Below are 13057 nucleotides of genomic sequence, written 5' to 3' on the forward strand. Positions count from 1 at the left end.
CGTATTAATAATTAATTGCTTTAAAGGCTTCAGCTGGGGTAAAAAAAAAAAATCAGTCAAGTGTCCCATGAAGAAATTCGGTCGCGGTCCTTGAGGGTTGGGATGTGAGCCAGGCGAGAGTGTCAGCGTGCGCAGCTGTGACAGCCAGTGTGGTCTGTGACAGGCAAGATATTCTGCTTTGGCATTTGGACAAGAAAACACTCCCACCACCATCTCTAAGAAACCGCAGGAGAAGAAAAGTGAAGATGTTGCTAAGCCATTGTCGTTAGAAAGCAGAGGCTATAATTTTCTGGATTCCATAGTCAGCATGAGGTTCTATTTTCTCATGTTTTCCTTAGTGGATTGGTAGTGAGTGTTAAGTAAATATGCTTTATGATACCCAGGCTGACATGAAGGCAGCAGCTCACAGCATCTCCCTTCCTCTTCTGTTAAGACCTGGTGCCAATTATGTGAAAGAAAGTGTCGGGCAGTACAGGCTAGTTCCACTCTTTTAGGTAGGTCTGGGATAGTATGGGCAAAGAGGGTTCAGCGAAGAGGTTCTGGTCGTTTGGCACAAGACTGGATGTTGGGCATGTCCACTGGGGTGCATGCCCAATTCTATCTGCAAAGTAGGGCAGCCTTCCTCTTGGTTTGGCTGATGGAGAACTAGAGGCCCTGGAGCCATGGCATCCAGACCATGGGTTTACCCAGTGGCCCACTGGGGTGGGGGGAACGACTATTCAGACTTCTGTTGGAGATTTATTTTATCAATTTTTATTTTCTATTTTTAAAATTAAAAAAAAATTTTATTTAAAATTTTTTTTAATTTTATCAATTCACTTTTATCAATCAATAACAATTTCTGTTGTGTAGATTTTATAAAGGTTACAATACATCAAGGGCTTCCCTGATGGTCCAGTGGTTAAGAGTCCACCTTGCAATGCAAAGGACATGGGTTTGATCCGTGGTCTGGGAAGATCCCACATGCCATGGGGTGGCTAAGCCTGTGAGCCACGATTACTGAAGCCCACACGCCTAGAGCCCATGCTCCATAAGAGAAGCCGCACAAATGCACTGCAACTAGAGAGTAGCCTCCTTTCCACAACTAGAGAAAACCCCATGCAGCAACGAAGACCCAGCACAGCCAGAAATAAATAAATAATTTTTTAAAGAATTGATAGCTGTACATGTATCTGATTTATAAATACTCATTTTTTTCTTAAGTATGAGCAAACATATTCCCCCAAAAATAGGTTTGGCTATAGCTGCTCTAGATCTTACTGATGAGTCCACCAAGAATAAAAGGAAGGGCTTGTTTTTGAAACTCTGAAATCCCTGTCCATGCCAAAACTCCAGATTCCTAAAATAGATGCGCGATCTATCTGCTCTAGTTACAGTGGTGACATGCCATTTTACATACTTTCAGTCTTCCACGCTAGTAAACCAGGGTGAGTCACCCAAGCACAGTCTAGACTTTAGCCAAGCTCTTAGCTAGATGCTGTGTCACTCTTGCTGAACTGTTCAGCGGTTGCCCAGCGTTCCCGATTTACGAGTGCTGGACTCTACTTTCTTTTTGTCGCTGTTGTTGTTATTGTGTCAATGTCCTTCACATTCTTTTTTTAAAATTTATTTTACTGAAGTATAGTTGATTTACAGTGTTGTTAATTTCTGCTGTACAGAAAGTTTATTCATTATACATATATATTATTTTTCATATTTTTTTCCATTCTGGTTTAATACAGGACACTGAATATAGTTCCCTGTGCTATACAGTAGAACCTTGTTGTCTATCCATCATATATATAATAGTTTGCATCTGCTAATCCCAAGCTCTCAATCCATCCTGCCCTCCACCACAACTCTGTTCACTGTGTCTGTGAGCCTGTTTTGTAGATAGGTTCATTTGTGCCATATTTCAGATTCCACATATAAGTGATATCATATGGGATTTGCCTTTCTTTGTCTGACTTACCTCACTTAGTATGCTCATCTCTAGGCTCATCCATGTTGCTGCAAATGGAATTCTTTTATTTTTTTCTATGGCCGAGTAGTATTCCATCACCTTTACATATGTACCACATCTTCTTTATCCATTCATCTGTTGATGGACAGTTAGGCTGTTTCCATGTCTTCACTGTTATGAATAGTGCTGCTATAAGTATATGGGTGCATGCATATTTTCAAAGAATATTTTTGTTCAGATATATACCTAGGAGTGAGATGGACTCTACTTTCTGAGTGTATGCAGGAGACAACGTTAGTGGGGATCCTCTGGTAGTAGAAAGAGCACTGGATAGAGATTTTAGAGGGCTGGAGTTCATTCATTCACTTGATAAGTATTTACTTCTTGTTTGGAACATGCTGGACACTGGCAGTACCTGGATCTTATTTCCTCTTTTAAAAACAAGATGAGATGGCTTCTAAGTTTTCTCCACACTCTGTCCTTCACTGGTGCTTCCCCACATTCCGGCTCTTCTTAATGACATGTTTCTGGATCATTCATCATTACCTCAGAAAACAAAAAGTATAAACATCTTTTTAAATGTGGTTAATGAAACAGTAAGCATGTGGCACAATGATCTATAAAAGCAGGGTTACATTTTTTTTCTTTTTTTGTAAATTGTAAACTTCCAGCATGAAATTGAAAATTAATAGCAACTAGCCTTAAAGGGAATATAAAATGAACACTTCCTCACTTAAAAGAGCCCTCACATCCTTTAATGTCTCCTCCTAGAAAAGAAGTCCAATTTGAAACTTTTTAACCCCCCAATCTCCACTTCAGCACACACAAAAATTTTTCAATGGGCCAATGCTCTGGCTGAAAGAGAAATAAATAGGGTTATGAGGATGACCCACGTGATAACCTGAACACAGACTGGATTTTGCCATTAAAGGGAGGAGTATCCGTGTTAGAAAAAAGAAAATGGCTCTTGTGATCTCTGGGCTCGTCAGTTCCTGCCTGAGCTGCAGCTGACTTGGTCCTTAAATGCAGGCTTAACTCCACCCCTGACTCCAGAGCCAATCCCACCCTACTCTGGGAGGGGATGAATAAGATGAAGCCCAGCTCTGTGGCTCAGGCTGTGAGTCTTGCTTTCTCTATTATCCCACCTGGTCTTCTCCTGGTCCATATGCCAGCCTTGCTCCCTTCCTTAGTCCCTGCCCTGGTGGTGGCCCTGGTAACCTATGCCTCCAGGACCTTGCAGGCCCGTCTCCCTGGGGCTGGACCATACTTTGCTGGTAGACAGCTGCATGGAGCTCCCTTCCTGTCTCATGTCTCTCAGGGCAATGTTCTGTTCTTCCCCAAAACACTTTTTCCCAGCACTGGCCCCATCTTGAGTAGATGGGTCTGATTTTAAATGCCCATCTTCTCTGGTTAATCTTCTCCCACTGGCTAGTGGTGTTATGAAATACAAAATTGTCAGATCCATCAGCAAAATCCTATTCACTTTTAAATACACCCCGGAATCATGGCCACAGCCCCATGCTGGCTGCAGGCACTCTTGTTTCCCTCAGGAGATAACAATAATTCTGCATCTGCACTGTCCCCCTGCCCCCACCCATGATTTTCACACAGCAACCAGGGTGATCTTTTACAAGTGGAACTTGTATCGAGGTAGGTTCAGATCTGAGCTCTTCACTTTGGCCTCTGAGGTTCATGCTTGGCCTTCTACCCACCCTTAGACCATTTTCTACTGCTTTCCTCTTGAATCTCTGTGTTCCTACCATGCTGGTCCTCTGAGTTTGTGGCCACCACAGGGTCTTTGCACAGCTGATATATCTACCTAGAAGGGCCTCTCCTTTGATCTTTGCATGATTGGCTGTTTCTTTAAGTCTTAGCTCAAGGTTCAGCTCCCTTGAAACCCTAAGTACCCAATTCTGAGTGGTTCTCTAAACCTAAGAGAGAACCATTTGTTCTCTCTTATGCCACCATCCTGTTTGATTTTCATCAGTGTTCAGCACTTTTAAGCACTTTCTAATTTACTTATTTGTCCTGTTTGTTGACTGTCTTCCTTAACTAAAATGTTAGCTCCATGATAGCAAAAACTTTGCCTGCCTTATCCCCACATTATACCCACCACTTAGAGATGTTCTGATACACAGTAGGAGCTAAATTAACGCTTGCCAAACTAGTGAACAAATGAATGAATGAATTCTAAATGCTGCTAGGACAGTCTTTGTTTATGTAAAAGAAAGTCTATAAGGAGAATTATTTCCTAGGATTAGGGTTTGCCAGAAGTCAAACTTGTTTTGTTTTTGTTTTTAATCTGAAATCAAGTCATAGTATATATAGTCATTGTAAAAAAAATTTGGAAAATACAGAAGCCACAAATCCAAAATGTAAAAGGAATCTGAAATCCCCTATGTTCAAACTATGGTATTCTTTGCTTTTGTTTAGTCACTAAGTCATGTCCAACTCTTTGTGACCCCAAGGACTGCAGAACACCAGGCTACCCTGTCCTTCACTATATCCTGGAGTTTGCTTAAACTCGAACATTGAGTCGGTGATGCCATCCAACCATCTCATCCTTTGTCACCACCTTTACCTCCTGCCCTCAATCTTTCCCAGGATCAGGGTCTTTTCCCATCAGTTGGCTCTTTGTATCAGATGGCCAAAGTATTGGCACTTCGGCTTCAGCGTCAGTCCTTCCAATGAATATTCATGGTTGATTTCCTTTAGAATGGACTGGTTTGATCTCCTTGCTGTCTAAAGGACTCTCAAGAGTTTTCTCCAGTACCACAGTTCGAAAGCATCAGTTCTTTGGTGCTCAGCCTTCTTTATGGTCCAATTCTCACATCTGTACATGACCACTAGAAAAACCAAGAAGTAAGAACTAAAATCGTACAGCCTTCAGAATGAAAACCGCAGTCACAGAGAGCTAATCAAAATAATTACATGGATTACAGCCTCAGCCTTGTGTAACTCAATGAAGCTATGAGCCATGCCGTGCAGGGCCACCCATGACAGACAGGTCATGGTCGAGTGTTCTGACTATACATGGTACCCTGGAGAAGGGAATGGCAAACCTCTCCAGTATTCTTGCTTTGAGAACCCCACAAACAGTATGAAAAGTCAAAAAATAATTGTGGTATGAATGTATATAATCCATCTATATATTTTTAATAAATATCAGAATAACACTAGATATACTGTTTTGTAATCTGCTTTTTCACTTATTAAAATATAACATGACATATCTCTGTGACATTAAATAGTCCCCTACAATTTTAATTTTTTATTTATTAATCTTTATTAAATTATCATTGCTTTACAATGTTGTGTTTGTGTCTACTGCACAGCAAAGTGAATCAGCTGTACATACACACACATCCCCTCTTTTTTTTAATTTTCTCCCCCTTTAGGTCAGCACAGAGCATTGAGTAGAGCTCTCTGTTGTTATTAGTCATCTATCTTATGATAGGAGTGTATGTGTGACAATCTCAATCCAAATTCCTCCCACTCCTCCTTCCCCCTTGGTTTCCATCCTTCTGTCCTCTGTCTGTGTCTCTATTGCTGCTTTGCAAATAAATTCATCTATGTCATTTTTCTAGATTCCACATATAAGTGATATTATACAATACTTGTTTTTCTCTTTCTGACTTATACAAAAATAAACTCAAAATGGATTAAAGACCCGAATGTAAGGCCAGACACTATAAAACTCCTAGAGGAAAACATAGGCAGAACACTCTATGACATAAATCATAGCGAAATCTTTTTTCAACCCACCTCCTAGAGTAATGAAAACAAAAACAAACAAATGGGACCTAATTAAACTTAAAAGCTTTTACACAGCAAAGGAAACCATAAACAAGACAAAAAGACAGCCCTTAGAATGGGAGAAAATATTTGCAAATAAAGCAAATGCAGAGGATTAATCTCCAAACTATACAAACAACTCATCCAGCTCAATATCAAAAAAATAAACAACCCAATCAAAAAATGGGCAAAAGACCTAAATAGACATTTCTGCCAAGAAGACATACAGATGGTCAACAAATGCATGAAAAGATGCTCAACATCACTAATTATTAGAGAAATGCAAATCAAAACTACAATGAGTGATCACCTCACACTGGTCAGAATGGCCATCATAAAAAAACATACAACAATAAAGGCTGGAAAGGGTGTGGAGAAAAGGGAACCCTCCTACACTGCTGATGGGAATGTAAACTGGCACAGCCACTATGGAAAACAGTTTGGAGGTTCCCTAAAAAACCGAAAATAGAACTACCATATGATTCAGCAATCCCAACCCTGGGCATACATCTGAAGAAAATCACGGTTCAAAAGATACATGCACCCCAACGTTCACTGCAGCACTATTCACAATAGCCAGGACACAGAAGCAACCTAAATGTCCATAAACATAAGAATGGATGAAGAAGATGCGGTACATATATACAATGGGATATTACTCAGCCATAAAAAGGAGCAAAACTGTGCCATTTGCAGAGACATGGATGGACCTAGAGACTACCATGCAGAGTGAAGTCAAGTCACCATTTTAACATACATACCTTATTAATCACATAAATATACAAAAGTATCTTTCATTCTCCTACCTCCCACCAAATTATATATATGAATGTCTCTTATTGTAGCTTTACAAAACTATAAAGTGGTTTAGAGTGGCTAGACATTTTTCTTGCATTTCTTGCATTTCTCATCTTGAGCATATAATTAAAATGCAAGAGAGAGAGGCTCCAGGCTGCTGTGTTGGGTGAAGGACTGAGACCTGATGCCTCTAGCTCCTTGGTTACAGAGCAGCCACATGAGGAGTCCATAGTTCCAGAAGAGCCTCGTTTTTTCCCAACAGAGAGCCACAGATGCCTGATTCTTAATACCATTTGTAAAGCTGTTGGGAAATATGGAAAAAAAAACAGAGCTCCATTTATTAATGCAGCCCAATTCAATTTCCTCTACTCAGACAATAATGGTTTATCTGTGATGGTGACTTGTGCCTGGAGGGAGTGAAATAATACAGCAGAAGTGATGAGAAAACAAATTCACCCTGTACAGAGGCAAGGGAAATAAATTCTTGGTTGAGAGTCCTAAACAGACCAAAGGCAGCTGTGCTAATGGGCCAGTAAGGACAGCATTGTCACTTATTTCTTCCAGGAAAACCTCTGGGCACCTGCGTTGGCATGTGACAAAACTGCACTGTGAATAAATTGCCTTGATACATCTAAGTTATGGAACATCTCAAAATTTTAAGTCCTGGGTTTGACCAGGATAGGGGAAAAGCTCTTTGGAATGAAAAGTCTGAATTATAGGTCATCTTAGTCAGAGAGATGGCTTAAATTCTTCTCCAGGGAAATTCCTCATACATTTTTTCGAAGAATGCATTATAGTTGTGAAATTCCTAGTCGCTGTCCAATGTCTGTGGGAGATTTTCATCTGGTTTCACATATGGACAGCTCTGGAAGGTTTCCTTCATGTTACCACCATCCTATAGAGGGTGTCTATAGGTATTCAGGCCATCTCTTTATTCACAGGGTTTTAAGTGTGCTATGGGCCAGTGAATAAGAGGGGAATGGACACCTCTGCATCTGCATGATCGATGGGTGGCTTGTTGGGTGATGACATCCATGGGGTACCTTGTTGCTGTCAGCGAATGCTACCTGACCCTTGCAGATTAGGTCTCTTATCTCACACTCTCCTCTACTTGTGACCCCTTCAGTTTTCCTTTTACTTAGAGTGTGGTTCCTTTTGTGCAGTCTGCAGTTGGGGGAGGTCTTTCTGTCTTGGAGAATGGTTTGTGAGATTTACAGTTAAGTCTTTGTGGTGGTTGTTTTATTGTTGGGTGGGTTAAGTTTGCTATCTGGGCTGAGGATCAAGAAAAGGCTTCCAGGACTTTTGTGAGCACGGGTTAATTAATCAGTTAGTATTTTAAAACATTGTCTTAACCACCATTGGAAGGCAGTAAAACTTGCTTTTCACTGGTGTTGGAAATGGAGACCACTGAACTTGGAATAAGGAGACAGGATTCAAGGTGCATGATGAGAGCAACCTTGACCTTCTCTGTTTCTCCTGAATTAGCCTCCTTGTATTAGTGTTCAGACCCACGCTGCCACCCTGCACTCTCCTCTGCTTGTTGGCCACCTCCACTTGGATGCCATGTAGTAGCTGACAGATAACTCATCAAACTTAATGGGCTTACAACTACCCTCATGTTCTCTTCCTTCCTCAAATCCCAGTCTCCAAATTGCCCCTGCTCTGATTTGGTTAATGACAGAACATCCATGAAGTTGCCCCAGCCAGGGACCCAGAAGCCATCCTTGCCTTGATACCCCTCCCATGCCCGCATTGACTTGGCCACCACTGTCAAGTCTACCCAGGAGTAACTGGCATTGCCCCAACTCTTCAGCCTGCTGTTACAGCTTCATTCCAGGTCCCCTCTTCTCTCTCTGGGGACATTGCAGTATCTTCCTTATTGATCTTCATCTAACCCACCCTCTAAACTCCTGCTGGAGCCATCACCCTTATTAGAAGTAGTTTCTAGAACCTTCCCCATTGACTGTGGAGCAGAGTCCACTGAAAGGTGTTCATGGCTCCTCACAATCTGGTCCACACTCACCATATTTCCCTCCATTGGTCCTGCCTGACCCCCTCCTCATTCTGGGGCTGCAGCTCTCCACCCACCCCCACCCAGTACTGCAGACCCACCCAGGACCCTCTCTGCTGTTTCCTTTGCTGGGGCTGCTCTTCCAGCTTTCCTTTGCTCCACCAGCCCAGTCCATACTGGTTTGTCAAGTGGCTCCTCCTCTATGACATGCTCCTGGCTCTGAAGAAAGTACTAATAGCTTTCTTTTCTTTCATTCTTACATTTATTCTTCTTTTTATCTTTATTGAGATATAATTATATACAACCGTGTATAAATTTAAGATGTCCTGTGTATTGATTTGATACATTTATATGGTACAAAATGATGATCACCATAGAGTTAGCTAACACTTCCCTCCCATCACTGAGGGAATCTGGGTTAACTGATAGAATTAACTGATAGATTAACTGATAGAATCTGGATTACCAGAAAATGAAAAGAAAAAGAACCCTAGAAGACAAAACATTAAGCTCATTCATTTACAAAGTTAATACCTTTTCTCCTGAAGCTCTAGAGAAGTTTCCAGCATCATACTTTGGAACCTAATTGGGAAGGTAATTTAAGCAAATGCTGTGTATCATTCTTCATCTTTAGATTTTCCATTAAGTATATGAAATCAGTCTTTAGTTGTTAAGATTCTGTGTTCATGAGAACTTATCACTAAGCTTTTGTTCTAAATTTATGAGCTAAAGGTTCCAAGAAAATCCCTGCTGGGTATGTCTGAAAGAAGCTATCTGACAGTTTTAAGTGAGTAAAGTGAACAAATTAGTGTTTTAAAAAACTTGCTTTGTATCTAGATGCCCTGAGATGGATGTGTCAGAGGGTGAGAGGGTAGCTGCATCAGACTCCAAAGAGGGTGGCGAGGTGGTGAGGAAGAAGAATTAGGAGGTGGAATTGACAGGGTGGGTGAATGTCTAGAAAAAGGGTGATGCTGTGTTTGGGGGAGGGTATGATGTTTATTTTCATAGGAAGTAGCTTCTAATCTTTAAGCCTCTGTTTCCTTATCTGTAAACTTTATAGATAATAACCCTAGTTAACAGGGTTGTCATGAGTATTAATTGACCCATAGTGATAGAAAATACATTTTTTGACCCAGCAATCCCACTTCTGGGCATACACACCGAGGAAACCAGATCTGAAAGAGACAAGTGCACCCCAATGTTCATCGCAGCACTGTTTATAATAGCCAGGACATGGAAGCAACCTAGATGCCCATCAGCAGATGAATGGATAAGGAAGCTGTGGTACATATACACCATGGAATATTACTCAGCCATTAAAAAGAATTCATTTGAATCAGTTCTAATGAGATGGATGAAACTGGAGCCCATTATACAGAACGAAGTAAGCCAGAAAGATAAAGGCCATTACAGTATACTAACACATATATATGGAATTTAGAAAGATGGCAATGATAACCCTATATGCAAAACAGAAAAAGAGACTCAGATGTATAGACCAGACTTGTGGACTCTGGGAGAAGGCGAGGGTGGAATGTTTCAAGAGAACATCATCGAAACATGTATATTATCTAGGGTGAAACAGATCACCAGCCCAGGTTGGGTGCATGAGACAAGTGCTCGGGCCTGGTGCACTGGGAAGACCCAGAGGGATCGGGTGGAGAGGGAGGTGGGAGGGGGGCACCGGGATGGGGAATACATGTAAATCCATGGCTAATTCATTTCAATGTATGACAAAAACCACTGCAATGATGTAAAGTAATTAGCCTCCAACTAATAAAAATAAATGGAAAAAAAAAGAAAGAAAATACATTTTTTTTTTTTTACTATGAAAAAGACAAAGATACTCTGAAAAATAAGATCAGCATCCCCAAGAGAATGTATATTAAGAGCTTAGACCAAAGCCTGCTGCAAACCTATCATCACTGTAAAGCAAAAGTAATGAAAACTCTGACTTGGGGGCCAGAAAGGAACCCCTAAATAAACTTCTATACAGAAGCATTCAGTATATGATAAGGTACCTTTGCAACACTGGATCCTTCTGTCTCCTCTTCAGATGTAGGGTAAACTATCAGCCTAAGACAATCTTTCCACAACGGCCCCATCTGAAGCTTTACCCCCAAAACCCCACTCCTGCCAAGTTATCAATGATGAATCCTGTTAGCACTCACGTTATCTTGTCTGTGTGTTGGTTAACTTGTTGCACATCTGTATCCCCCTCCAGGATGGGGCCAAGACCACAATCAGGCTCAGACTCAACTGTATTCCAAGTGTCTGGGCCAGTGCCTAGCACACTGCAGTGCTCAGGGAGTATCTGTTGGATGAATTGAAGACGAGCCATCCAGTTTGTGAACTGGCTCACATGGATGCAGGCTTGTCTGTGTTCAAGGAGAATCTTCTAAAGCAGCCCTTCGCGGGTACTCTCTCAGAGGAGGAGGGAGAGAGAGCACGGGCAAACAGCTTGCTCAGATCTTGGTAAATCGCACTCAGAAAGTCAACTGTTGTTTAGTTGCTCAGTTGTGTCTGACTCTTTGCAACCCCATGGACTGCAGCACGCCAGGCTTCCCTGTCCTTCACTGTCTCCTAGAGTTTGCTCAAACTCATATTTATTGAGTCAGTGATGCTATCCAGTCATCTCATCCTCTGTCACCCCTTTCTGCCCTCAATCTTTTTCAGCATCAGGGTCTTTTCCAGTGAGTCAGCTCTTCACATCAGGTAGCCAAAGTATTGGAGCTTCAGCTTCATCATCACTCCTTCCAATGAATATTCAGGACTGATTTCCTTTAGGATTGATAGGTTGGATCTCCTTGCAGTCCAAGGGACTCTCAAGAGTCTTCTGCAACACCACAGTTCAAAAACATCAATTAATTCTTCAGTGCTCATCCTTCTTTATAGCCCAACTCTCACATCCATACATGACAACTGGAAAATCCACGGCTTTGACTAGATGGACCTTTGTCAGGGGAGTGATAGCTCTGATATTTAATACAGTACAGTTTTAAAAGTTTCAAAACATCACACAGAATGATATATAGCACAACACATTGGTATTTTTGGCTTTGAGGTTAAAATTTCATACTCAATTATGACTTCTCTAGGCCTCACCAACTTGTAAATATTTTAACTATGCTTGCAACCCTTTGAACTTAAACTCCTGCAGGTCTGGTAGGAAACAGCAAATGTCAGCAGCAATTTCCTCTGGGCTGTCAGCTTTGAGGAACTGTTGGGATCTCCTTCCCCCATTTCCTGCCTTCTGAGAGTTCTCTACTTCCCTGCACTGTGCAGGTAGTGCTTTTTTGATAATAATAGTAGCTATCACCTAAGACTTATTTTCAAGAATATTAATTCTGTAAGTCTGGGGTAAAAAAGTCAAGATCAGAACACAAGGAGGCAGGAAGTGAAAGCAGAGCAGTGTCTGATGGAGCGTCCAGTCTGTTTTTCCTGCCTGTCGAGAAAGCATCACCAGTGGTCTGAGCAGACAGCAAGAGCACTGTGACACTCCGTCCCCCCTTACGTCCCTCTTCCTGTCTCTCCCTCTCTTGTCTGTCCCTCTCTGACACAGCTCGCATAAGCTCCCTATTTAGAGATGCCACAGTTGTCAGTCTATCGGATGGTCAGGGTAACAGATGAGTCCTGTGTTAGAATCCTCTATAGCAGGAGTCCCCAACCTCCAGGATCTAATGCCTGATGATCTGGGGTGGAGCGCATGTAATAATAATAGAAATAAAGTGCACAACAAATGTAATGAACTTGAGTCATCCCTGAAACCATCCCTTTCCATCTGTGGAAAAACTCTCTTCCATGAAACGGGTCCCTGCTGCCAGAAAGATTGGGGACCGCTGCTCTATAGCCACGAAGTTCCTGTGAAGAGTGCTCTTTCCCCACAGTGGTATGGAGGAGAGCCCAGCTGTGCTATTTGAATTCTGTTTTGTCTGCAGTTGTAATTCTCCAGGAGGTTTATTGGCCCATCTCCCACCACTGCCTGTGATGACTGGCCCCACCCAGCAGGACTCTTGTGTTGCAGGGAGGAGGCACTCAATGAGTGCTTCATCTGATAAGGGAGATAATAAGAGGAAAAGTATCCAATATGCCAAAGCGTCTTACACATTTTCAGGGTTTTTTTCCATGAGTTACTATAATTTGAGACTCATGACCATTTCTTTTAAATGGATAGGACAGATAATGTTGTCTCATTTTACAAAGGAGGAAATTGAATTATACAAATGATTGACTACCTGGTCGAATAGCCCTATCGCTTAGTGGTGCTGGGAACTGCTTCCATTTCTTGTTGTTATATACCCAAGAATATACCCATTGTATCACAAAATATTATAAAAAATTTTTATAACATTACTATGCTTCATTATATGATAAATATGACATGTTACAGTGCCAAGGATTTTCACATAATTTAGACATCAAATAAATTTAGGCATCAAATAAACTGAGATACAATAAAGTATCAAGTAACTGATACTTGATGTCTAAATTTATTATGAAGAACATTTAAT

At 41.4% G+C, this 13057-nt stretch overlaps 1 protein-coding gene and 1 long non-coding RNA gene across 9 annotated transcripts in view; one reads left to right on the forward strand and one right to left on the reverse strand.

Annotated features, from left to right (window-relative positions):
- The window catches only part of FRMD3 (FERM domain containing 3), a 329624-nt gene that overhangs the window by 268116 nt on the left and 48451 nt on the right, over window positions 1–13057 (forward strand). The gene's annotated exons all lie outside the window — the stretch shown is intronic.
- LOC139032449 (uncharacterized) overlaps window positions 1–13057 on the reverse strand; it is a 118932-nt gene that overhangs the window by 16814 nt on the left and 89061 nt on the right. The window contains exons 3-4 of one of the 2 annotated variants that reach the window (XR_011484997.1): window positions 4524–4788; window positions 1952–2488 (exon numbers count right to left, since the gene is read on the reverse strand). This is a non-coding gene — a long non-coding RNA (uncharacterized lncRNA). Of the gene's footprint in view, window positions 1–856; window positions 2489–4523; window positions 4789–13057 lie in introns of those variants that run through there. The other variant, XR_011484996.1, reaches the window with a different exon arrangement.

This window comes from Odocoileus virginianus, chromosome 31, assembly GCF_023699985.2.
Source record: "Odocoileus virginianus isolate 20LAN1187 ecotype Illinois chromosome 31, Ovbor_1.2, whole genome shotgun sequence".
Lineage (NCBI taxonomy): Eukaryota > Metazoa > Chordata > Mammalia > Artiodactyla > Cervidae > Odocoileus > Odocoileus virginianus.